The sequence below is a fragment of the Lactuca sativa genome, chromosome 4 (assembly GCF_002870075.4).
Source record: "Lactuca sativa cultivar Salinas chromosome 4, Lsat_Salinas_v11, whole genome shotgun sequence".
Lineage (NCBI taxonomy): Eukaryota > Viridiplantae > Streptophyta > Magnoliopsida > Asterales > Asteraceae > Lactuca > Lactuca sativa.
In genome coordinates, this window is record NC_056626.2 from 138,886,353 (window position 1) to 138,895,203 (window position 8,851).

Sequence of the window (8,851 nt, forward strand, 5' to 3'; positions counted from 1 at the left end):
AAAAAGTATTTGTAGAAAAGATTAACCATTCTTTCTGTTTGGGATAAGTTATCTTCCCATCCAAGACCTCACATCCTTCCTCCGCTCTCAATCCAAAATCCCTAAAACCAATCCCCCCAATCGGATGACACCACTACTCTCGAGTTATCAGATCTGGTACTAATCTCGATTCAGGTTCCTCATTCCCGATTCAGATCTCAATGCTCAAGATGTGCAGGTTCCTTATTCCCGATTCAGGTTCCTCTCGATGGCAGCAACGCTGACCGCCAGAGAGGAAAATGGCGGTCACCTTCATCTTGCCCTCGTGCCAGATTCTCCACGTGATTCAGTTTAATTTATTGAATGGTCACCTTCATCTTGCCCCCGTGCCTTGCTAATTGCTAACTTTCATGGGAGGATAACTATCTGGACTCGGCCTTCCCATGTAAGCTTTTCCTGCTTTACTTCTAGTTTCTGCTTTCACTGTTTGTGTACATCTTACCTCCTACTTACCTCATTCTTTTGGAAGTTGGGTATTGTTGTATGCAAGTAAGGCTATTAGTTTTAATGTTTGTTGTTCTTTACTGGAAAAAAGTATTTGTAGAAAAGATTAACCATTCTTTCTGTTTGGGATAAGTTATCTTGCACAAGCAAAGCCCTCTTGGGAGCTGGGCCTAGTGGGATTATGGCAACTGATGCAATTGTTACAGACTCAGGAGCTTTGCATGTGGCAGGAGTCCCAATTGTGAATCCATCTACTGTTGTTTCATATGTGACTCCTGGATTTGGGAATGGATTTCAAGCTACTCCAAAGACTATCACCACCAATGGGATCCCTCCTGCGCTTAATCCACCTTCTTGGGATGGTTTTGCTTTGTTGGCTTCTTATTTGTTTAGCTGGCAGGAGTACTTTGATTTAGAAAGTAAACACGGGAAGAAACTTATAGAACAAGATTATAGTGACATGGTTGCCCTTCATTGTTCTCCTGTTTCAAATTTTTCTGCATATGTGAGTCCTGAAGCTTCAGCTCAATTAGCAGCAACAACTACATGAGGTTATGGAGTCACTGCAGTTGCCTTTGACCCTACCTATGGTGGCTATGTCATTGCTATTGTAATTGTTGAAGGTACTTAACCTTTCAACCTTCTCCATTTACATTTACTTGCTAACTGTTGGCATTGTTTATGTAGGACAATACATGTCTCCTTACGACCCAGATGAAGGTTCTTCAATTACTGGATGGAGAGTTCAAAGATGGGAATCCCCTTTAGAGCATGTTGTCCTGCTCATGGTGGTGAGGTTGTTGTTGCGTTTCTAAGAGGTGGGGTCCATATTTTTCTGGTTCGAGTTTTACACCTGTTGATAACTATCAGATCAATGTTTTTTCTGTAATTGCTTCTCCTGCATTTTCTTCTACGAGCTGCTGTTCTACTACTGTGTGGCATGATACTATGTTGAAGATAATTCGTGTTCTTACCCCTGCTGTTCTAAGCACTCAAGTGAAAGCAAACTCCTCAACATGGGAACGCGCCATTGCAGAAAGGTATTCTAATTTCATTTCTACATAACTCGTGCTGACATGGCATCTTCTTTTTCCTAAATACTTGGCCTTGCAGATTTTGGTGGAGTCTTATGGTTGGAGTTGATTGGTGGGATGCTGTTGGCTGTACACAAAGTGCTGCTGAGGATGTGATGGGATGTCAAGTCCACCAAGCAAATTACACCCTTTGTTTGCAAATAAAACGTAATATAATGGTAAAAAGGGGTATCGATCCTCGGCGAAATGGTTGTATTCAATCACCAATGCAATCTAAAAGAACTATTGTAAATAAACTAAGTAACTACAATTAAACTAAAAAGGGGGTGTTTGATTACTTGAAAACTAAAAGACTTGAATAACTAAAAACTTGCAATTAAGCAAGATAGTGAGATGATCAAATATTGGAGAGAGTTGGTTAACTAAAGCAATTCAACACAATGAACATTTGTGTGTTTATCATTAGGATCTAATACAAAGCTTATCCTTCATCCCAAATTGGTTATAGCAATCATGAAGCATGAGATGCCAAGATTCCTCATAGGTAGTATGGAGGTTGGGGAAGCCCACAACACACCTTCTTAATTAAGATCAAGTGTCAATTGAAGCAATTGATCCCAAGAAATCAATTAGACTTAAGAATGAACGAATCCCCAATTCCTAGAGGATGTCAAATGCTTACACATCCATAAAGGAGTTATGATTCATAAGCTAGAGATGATTTCTACCATCATAAAGTTTTTGTTCTAGATAAATTCAATGATCCAATGCAAAATCAAAGAAACAAATCAACAATTGCTCATTCAATTACTAAGCTCATGATCAAAGCATCAAATAAGCGTAAGAATTGCAAACTAGAATCATAAACATGGAATAAATTGATAATCAACATAAATCCTTCAAAACCCACAAACATTCATTGGTTTTCAGCCAAAGTCAACCAAATAAGAGTATTAGCCACTCATGGCAACAAAGTAACAAAAACAATAATCTAATTGCATAAAGAAACTACCTAAGACTTGGAAAGATGAAAGGAAATGCTTTCTAGCTCCCAAAATCGCCTCTTACAGGTCTCCAATGGTGAAAAATCGTCAATTTGCCTCTAGATCTGATCCCCCAAGGTTATGGTGTGCCAAATGACCAAAATGCCCAAACTGGGCAGTTGCGCGGGTACCCGAGCGACAAAAATTTCACCCGCGCAAACGTTGTTGTGTTGGCATTGGTCCACCATTCCACTACTCCACCCTTCCTCTACCAAAGATTCCTTTGTTCCTCCCATTGTCCATGTAATTTGAATCCACCAATCATCATTTAGCTACCAAATGGATGCTCCAAACCTAAAATTAGAAATTTATGATCCATCTTCACAAGCCCAAATAATCCAAGCAATCAACTTTAAAAGCCCAATTCTTCTTCTTTGATTCCGCCAAGCCCAACAATGCCTCGGGAGCCCACTAAGCCGTCTTCAATCTAATCCACAATCACAAAAAGCTCCAAAAACCCCCTGCAAAATTCCTCATGCAACATAACAAGTCCCCGATACGATCCATGATAAAGAAATTAATTAAAATAGAATGCAATACTTATAAAAAAACTAAAAATATAAAATAAACTAATAAAAAGAAAGAAATAAAATAAGCTATCAAATCACCCCAAGCTTAAAGCTAACTTGTCCTCAAGTTAGAACAAGACTAAAATGAGCTCGGGATGAGCTAAACTAAAAAGAGAAAAAGAAAGATACCATAGAACTTGGTCAACATCAGTTAATATGGTCAGAATTAGTCCTTCATGGACCCTACGCATCTTCAAAATGTTCCCCGCTTTAGAGACATAAACCACATTCTCAATCACTTGATGGGCGAATAGATCACGGTTGGATGTAGTCGCGGTGTGCAAGACAAAGGAAACAGAGATGCGCCCAGTGGGGGCACTTTAAATCACCAATGCAGACCATAGTGCACGAAGGAAAGGTGCCTCTTCACACACTATGGTTCCTACATTTTTCAGGCTAAAGTGTATAATACAAAATAGGGTTTTGCAGCACGGCCTCCGGGCAAACATTCGGATTCAGAGGCTTCTCCCTTGTACTATCCTTTACAGTTTACCGTCTCATCGTCGGGGCCTTTCTCACTAAAAATCAAAAATAAAATAAAATAATAAAATTTTACTTAACCTAAATCTAAACCTAACAACCTAAATCTGCAATCTTGAACTTCTGTTATTTGGATTTCAGGCTGTTCGTTGCTTGATATTCGATCTTTCTTCTTCTTCTTTTTCTCTTTTTTTGAAGAGAAGCCTTGAACTTGGATTGTTGTTCTTCTTTTTTGTGTTGCTCTTTTTCTTCATTTTTCATATTTGTTTTTGTTTCTTTTCTTTAATCTTCTTCATTGTTTCTTTTTGTCTTCACTTTTTCCAATTTCTTCATTTTTTTGTGTTTTCTTCTTGTCTTTCTTCTTTGAAGGTCTAAGGAATTTCACCATGTAACATAGGATGAAGGTTACCTGCATCTGACCCCCACACAAGCGGTCTCAAAGTGGTCTGTGAGGCTTAAAACGTGTCCCATTTATCAAATACAAGGAATTCCATATCAAGACCCGGGACCAATCTATGATTCAATACTTATGACTCAGCGCTATGGTACCTGTAGGGATGAGAAGACAAGAGAGAACAAAAATGCATGAACTTAAACTAGAATGCATCTAAAAAGTATGAAAATTAGAAAAGAAAGAAACAAAATATGTATTTTTTTTTAAATTTTTATGCATTTTTTTATGAATGACCTAAATGACTTAGTCTAGATGCAACTATCTACAACCCAAATGCAATAAAAACAAAAGATAAGAAATACCTCACCCTAAGCTTAAAATGAAGCATTATCCTCAATGCTTAGGATGAGAGTAAGGAAGGATCATACTGGGATCAAGATGGAGGAGGCACGCGAGGACGGTATGGAAGCAACACATGGGTCGCACAATGATGCTTGGATGGAGTTCTTGGCCGCCTAAATACACATGGATGAAAGCTTGGTCGCACAAAGGACGCACATGAAATGGCTCGAAATTTTCTTATGAAATGACATATTTGCGCGGGTACCCTCGCAAACTTTGCGCGGGTGGGGGGCAGCCGCGCGCACACGTCAAAATACATCCCATGTTGGGGTAATTTTCGAGCTCGGATTTGCGCGACTAGGTTTGGGTCGCGCAAGGGTTGCGCGGGTGGCAGTCGGTCGCTCACTTCAACATCTTTGAAGGAATGAGGTACCCTAGCAACATTTCTCCTTTATGGACATCAATGATTGTGTGATTGAATGTTTGAGAAGGTATTCTTGGTCTCTTGTTGAAATTGGCTTTGACTTTGAGCAAGAGAAGTAACGAGTTTTTGAAGGCTCATTTGATGGTTACAACTTGATTGGCCTTGTGGTGGATGTTGTTGGTAATTTGGAGGGTTGAAAGAAGTTTGTGGATATGGAGATTTTTGGGAGGGGTATTGTGGATGTTGAGGTCTCATCAAAATATTTGGTGGGTTTTGCTTTGGTGGATATGGATTGTGTGGGTTGTTCCTCCAATTTGGGTTGAAATTGTTTTGAAATACCATGGGTCTTGGTTGACATTGATATCCTCCCATTGCATTCACATCTTCCAATTCATTACTAAGTGAGGGACACTTATCCGTATAATGCCCCGTCATTGCATAAATGCCACACCATCAATTGTTGACCACTTCCCACCACCATTTGGCTTAGCACATTAGTCAAATCCAAGAGATTTGATTCCAAGTGTTGAGTGTTGCTAACTTCACCAACCACTTGTGGAAAATTTCTCTTCATTTCATTTTGGGTTCCAAAGTTTCGTTGATTTTGAGAAATGGTTCCAAAAAGGGATCTTATCTCTTGGGGTGTCTTGTTGAAGATGTCACCACCACTTGAAGCATCAATTATCCTCCTATCTTTGTCATTCATTCCCTCATAAAATTGTTGAATAAGTAGTTGTTCGGGAATGTTGTGTTGAAGGCAACTTGTACAAAAGTTCTTGAATCGCTCCCAAAAATCATGAAAAGTCTCATTCTCCCCTTGACGAATCCCCAAAATGTCACTTCTTTGACTTGATATCCGGGAGGTAGGATAGAACTTGCTATTGAAGGCCTTGAGTAACTCTTCCCATGTGTGAATAGATCCCGGTGGCAAGTTGAATAACCATTCTATAACTTTATCTTCCAATGTGAGCGGGAAGGTGGTTAGCTTGAAATCATCCAATGTCACATTTTTGGGCAACATGGTAACACATATCATGTGAAAGGACTTCAAATGTCTTTGAGGACCTTCTCTATCCAAACCATGGAACTTGGTAAGTTGATGTATGAACCTTGACTTCAATTCAATTCCCCAGCGGTTTGCGGGGTAAACAATACCAAGAGGTGTGTGAGTAACATCTGTCTCCATCATTTGTCTAAGTGTTAGGGGTGAGCATGGTGCAGTTCGGTACGGTTTTTGGTCAAAACCGAACCGAAAACCGCAACTTCGGTTTTTTGAAATTTAGAAACCGCACCGTTCGGTTTTATGCGGTTCGGTTTATGCGGTTTTTTATTGCGGTTTTTATTAGTTTTTTTTTCGTTTTGTCTTTTTACTAAAACTCAAGTAACTTAGCGAGTTAGTTTGACTCAGATGAGGAGTGCTAATCTTTTATTGGATATAAACCGATACCACCATCTCTTGGTTCGAAATCAAATTACGTAACTACTCATTCAACATGTTTCTAATGCTTCAATATAATATGAATTTAATATAATATTTGTTTCACAAGTACATAGGATAATATCAATTAATGTATTCTTCAAAATGATACGATATCACTAGTACTATTTATATTTAAATGTTAAAAAAAATGTCATAAACATTGTTTATTATTGTAAATACCCCTGAATGTATGCTTAAAAATATAAAGTCATCATCCAATAGATAAGATAGATATTTACATTTATAGAAATTTTAATTGTCATAAGTTCCTGGTTCTTATAAATATCAACACTTAATATATATATATATATATATATATATATATATATATATATATATATATATATATATATGCGGTGCGGTTCGTTTTTTGCGGTTTTTACGAGACTAGAAACCGCACCGCACCGAGTATTTTTGGTTTTTGCAAAACTAAAAACCGCACCATCGGTTTTCATTTCGGTTTCGGTTAATGCGGTTTTTTCGGTTTTTTTGGTTTGCGGTTCGGTTTTTGCTCACCCCTACTAAGTGTCAACTCTTGAGGGGGATTGGGTGGGTTGGGGGGATTAGGATATTGTTGCATGTAATTGGGATATTGTTGGTAGGGTGGGTATTGGTGGTTCATTTGTGGTGGATAAGGTTGGTAGTTAGGGTATTGGTGATAAGGGAGTTGTTGTGGTGGATACATTGGGGTTGATGCATTGGAGGGTGTTGGTAATTAGGTGGATTTGGGTAATGTACTTGTTGTTGAACTTGAAAGGCATTGTTTTGAGGTTGGTTGTTTTGGTGGAAGTTTTGGTTTTATGGTTGGTAATTGGGTTGGTTTTGAAGAGGGGCTTGATTCCAAGGTGGCATATCAATGAGAGGTTCTTGTTGTTGTTGTCTTGGTGGTTGGGGTGGGGTATTGGTTTCTTGATTGTTTGGGTTAGGATTGTGAGGTGGAGTGTGATTCATGGCTATGTAGTTTTCAAAAGGAATGTCTTCAAAGGATTGACCAACAATTGGAGAACTCGGTTCGGTGTTGGTATCACTTGAAGTATGAACTTGATCTTGTATGTTGATTAGTGGAGCTGATGAAGAAGCTTGAACGAGTTGTTGTTGCTTTGCTTGTTTGGCTAACTTTTTCAATCTTTTTGCTTCTTTTTCAATTTCCGGATTGTAGAGTAGTTCATCGTTTCTTGTAGACCTAGGCATAAACAATCAAATAACAATAACCAATTTCCCCGACAACGTCAACCAAATAAGAATATTAGTCACTCATGGCAACAAAGTAACAAGAACAATAATCTAATTGCATAAAGAAACTACCTAAGATTTGGAAAGATGAAAGGAAATGGTTTCTAGCTCCCAAAATCGCCTCTTGCAGGTCTCCAATGGTGAAAAATTGTCAATTTGCCTCTAGATCTGATCCCCCAAGGTTATGGTGTGCCAAATGACCAAAATACCCAAACTGGGCAGTTGCGCGGGTACCCGCGCGACGAAAATTTCACCCGCACAAACGTTGTTGTGTTGCCATTGGTCCACCATTCCACTACTCCACCCTTCCACTACCAAAGATTCCTTTGGTCCCCCCCTTGTCCATGTAATTTGAATCCACCAATCATCATTTAGCTACCAAATGGATGCTCCAAACCCAAAATTAGAGATTTATGGTCCATCTTCACAATCCCAAATAATCCAAGCCACCAACTTTAAAAGCCCAATTCTTCTTCTTTAATTCCGCCAAGCCCAACAATGCCTCGGGAGCCCACTAAGCCGTCTTCACTCTAATCCACAATCACAAAAGCTCCAAAACCCTGCAAAATTCCTCATGCAACATAACAAGTCCCCGATACGATTCATGATAAAGAAATTAATTAAAATACAATGCAATACTAATAAAAAAAACTAAAAATCTAAAATAAACTAATAAATAGAAAGAAATAAAATAAGCTATCAGGATGGAATTGGTAATAATATGAATTAGTAACGTTTATATTGATCCGAAAAAACTTTAGGCCTAAATTAGCTAGTGAAGGGCAATTTTGTCATTTAGTGTTGATGTTCTATTGTTACTCAGTTTCGCTGCTACAGATGGTGGCAAATTCCGATTCTGTGGGAATTAAATCTCGATATTTCCTTTGTAATTTGTGTATTTTCTACGATTGCAGTTCTATCGGGATAAAATCACGAATTCAAATTCTACTGGAATGGTATCTTGAATTCTTATTCTGTCAAAATAGAATCTTGAAGATGAACATTATATGGAATGAAGATGAACAATAACCACCGATATTCCAAAAAGAATTGATTATTCTACCAGAATAATATACAATATATTGAAAAGAATAAATAAATGTAATAGTATATATATATATATATATATATATATATATATATATATATATATATATATATATATATATTCTTTTCTAAGAACGTAATGAAATTTTTTTAACTTGTATCCAAAATTTTGTATTTCTTCAATAAGTTCATTAAATCAAAATATATATTATGTCAAAATGTGTATTCTTGCATGGTTTAATCATATTTGTTATTTTCAATATATTGATAAAAATATTCCGTCAGAATTTTCAAATTAAAAGAATTATCATACATATAATCA

The 8,851-nt window shown here is 37.6% G+C and overlaps 1 pseudogene; it reads left to right on the forward strand.

Annotated features, from left to right (window-relative positions):
* The first annotated feature begins 247 nt into the window (after nucleotides 1-247).
* On the forward strand, nucleotides 248-7,109 carry LOC122197487 (mediator of RNA polymerase II transcription subunit 16-like; annotated as a pseudogene).
* The last annotated feature ends 1,742 nt before the right edge of the window (nucleotides 7,110-8,851 follow it).